The sequence below is a fragment of the Bremia lactucae genome, linkage group LG16, assembly GCF_004359215.1.
Source record: "Bremia lactucae strain SF5 linkage group LG16, whole genome shotgun sequence".
In the NCBI taxonomy this organism is placed as follows: domain Eukaryota; phylum Oomycota; class Peronosporomycetes; order Peronosporales; family Peronosporaceae; genus Bremia; species Bremia lactucae.
The window spans coordinates 2,118,522-2,121,538 of NC_090625.1; positions in this window are offsets into that span (position 1 = coordinate 2,118,522).

Sequence of the window (3,017 nt, forward strand, 5' to 3'; positions counted from 1 at the left end):
ATGTTCTTCAGAACAATATGGTGGGATGTACAATGTACAGTGCATTGGACTTAGTCGATGATTACTACCAATTGCTCATGCGAGCTAGTGATATCCCGCTTATAGTGCTTAGCACCCCAAGCGTCATGTTATGGGAGTGGCTGGTTATGCCACAAGGGCTTTCCAACGCCCCGGCAACATTTAATCGTCTAGTGACGCAATTGTTTCGCCCTCATCGAGGTTATGCACAGACTTATTTCGATAATTTTTTTGTCCATAGTCGTGCGGAGCAGGGTCGGTCGGATATGGAAAACCATTTAGACTATTTGCGAGCAGTGCTCGAGTGCATGCGCACAAACAAATTGTATGCCAACGCATCTTAATGCATTTTTGGCGCAGACGAAATTCCTTTTTTAGGATGCTTCATTGGAAAGCGAGGCCTTAGAGCGGATCCCGCTAAGGTAAAAGCCATAGTAGATTGGCCGATTCCTAAAAACCAAAAGGATTTGCGTAAGTGGTTGGGTCTTGCCAATTATTTACACAAATATAGCAAAAATTACGCTGATATGGCTAGGCCATTATCTAATCTCCTTAAAAAGGATACAGAATGGTGCTGGACTAGCACTAAAAATTATGCGTTTCGAGCAGTTAAGGATAGTCTTATCCATGCCCCGATTCTGGCACTGCCAAATTCAAATTGGCCTTTCAGTGTCGTCTGTGACGCATCAGATTTTGCTATTGGCAGTGCTCTGTTACAAACAGATGTCGATGGGCATGAACGTGTTATTGCGTTCGTGTCTAACCAGCTTAAAGCTGCGGATAAGAACTACACAGTTCATGACAAAGAGTTACCTGCTATGAAGTATGCTCTCGTCAAATTCAGAGTTCATCTGCTCGGTTCCAAGCCGTTTGTAATTTATACAGATCACGAGTCGTTACGCACGGCGACTAAGTCGCCCCATCTCCCACAGAGAATGGCCCGATGGTTGTCTTTTTTTGCGGAATACAACTTCGAGGTGAAGAGTATAAACGCGGCAAGCAAAATGCTTTGGCCGATGCGTTATCACGCAGGCCGGATTATGACGTTACATATGTAACGACTATCTCGTCACCTATTCCTGAATTAATCCGTTCGACTTGCGCCAAAAATAAACAATGTGTAGCTCTGCTACCAGCCTTTAAGAACTCGGATTCGAGTATTAAATTACCGGCACGTTTGCGTGCAAAGTTACATCGATTTTCTATCGATATCAACCTGTTGCTTTATTGCACAGACATCGCGGACCCTCCGCGTGTCGTTGTTCCTCATGATGAGGATTTAAGTAAGGGATCCTCTATGAGGCACACGATACTGTCCTCGGTGGTCATCTCGGTAGAAAAAAGACCTACGGCTCTATCAGCCCGAGTTATTGGTGGCCCAAACTTTTTAAATGGGTCAGCACATATGTTCGCACATGGGAAACGTGCCAACGGGTTAAACCCTCGGCACCTGCTACTGCGCCACTGGCGAGTCTTTCCGTCCACATAGTTCTTCGGGAGTCCATTAGTATTGATTTTGTATTCGGTCTACCAAAATATTCAGCCGGTAACTCCGTCATAGTGGTCTTTGTTGACCAATTGAGCAAAATGGCTCGCTTACCGGCCGTGCCGGATTTCATTGATGGGGAGGGTAGAGCTTAGATGTTTATCGATCGCGTGTTTCGACAACATGATTTGCCAGTGGCAATTGTCTCTGATCTGGATCTCCGCTTCACGGGTAAATTCTGGAAATCAATTTTCCGAGTGCTTGGCACTAGATTGGATATGTCCACTGCGGACGAGATGCAGACGGATGGTCAAACCCAACATGCCAATTGCATCATTGAAGACGTTTTACGCAGCGTGTGCTCAGACACCAAAGCGCTGGAGCTCAATGCTCCCAGTAGTGGAATTTGCGTTAAATAACGCTGTTCATGCCTCAACAGGCTATACTCCGTTTTATATAATCGGTCTTACCCACCCGCGCGTTTCACTAACGATACCATTGCGTGGTTCAGGGCTTGGTGGGGGAGAATTGGCCAATAGGCTTGCTGATATCAGCCTTGTTACCGTTCGGAAACAAGTAAGCGAGTTTCTCGCGACGTGATTTAGTGTCTTAAGACATGTAAGGGATACGATGGCTGATAGCCAAGACAAACAAAAAGAACAAGCGGGTGCCAAATGCAGAAGCTGTATTAATTCTTTTATCATCAAATGCCTCCGCCAAAATTTCGGCTTCCTCCCGCGCTGCTTGATGCGCGGGGGAATCCTCCAGTTTCATGTGGAGAAACTTTTAATGCGACGTCGTTGTAAGGGTCAATACCAGAATTTGGTGAAGTGGCTAGGATACCTCTCTTCTGAAAGCTCTTGGGAGTTCGTGGTACCTCTTCGGCAAGATTGCCCGTACGAAAATGACGTTTTGAGCGCCAAGCTCAGGGTTTACTCGCGTCTAACGACGCTTCCCACCACTAAACGTGGGATTAGGTGGATCTAAAGCCTCAGTGCGGCTTCGATCCTTGGTTGTACGGTAATCCAAATCACTGAAATATCGGCTAGGCCTTTCTTCGTTTTGTGGCATAAATGCCGAACGTAACTGGCCTTTGGCCTAAAGCTTAGCAAAGTCAAAGCGAAGCTTCCGTTCCAAACGAACATCACCTCTATCCGCAGACTCTTTGATATTCCAGATATCACGGAGTTTGCGGGCCCGGTGAACCCATTTCTCTAATAAGACTTCGTTTTCAGTTCTTGTTTCGTTTGGAAACAAAACGATCGAAATTTCGCTCATGGAGGCCCCACGGGCTTGATCACGTAAAACGCGTCAGATACTGGCTTCGCGTCATTACCTTCGGCGTAAGGTATTGCTTATGAAGAGCGTCGCGAGCAGCGATCTCCTCCAGCGACCTCGCCGGGTCACCCGAGATCCAGACGACCAAGCTATGACCCGCTAACTTCTTAAGACGCTCGTCCGCATTAAGCGGAGTGAATTTATATTTACTATGAGCTTTAGCTTTCGTTATCTC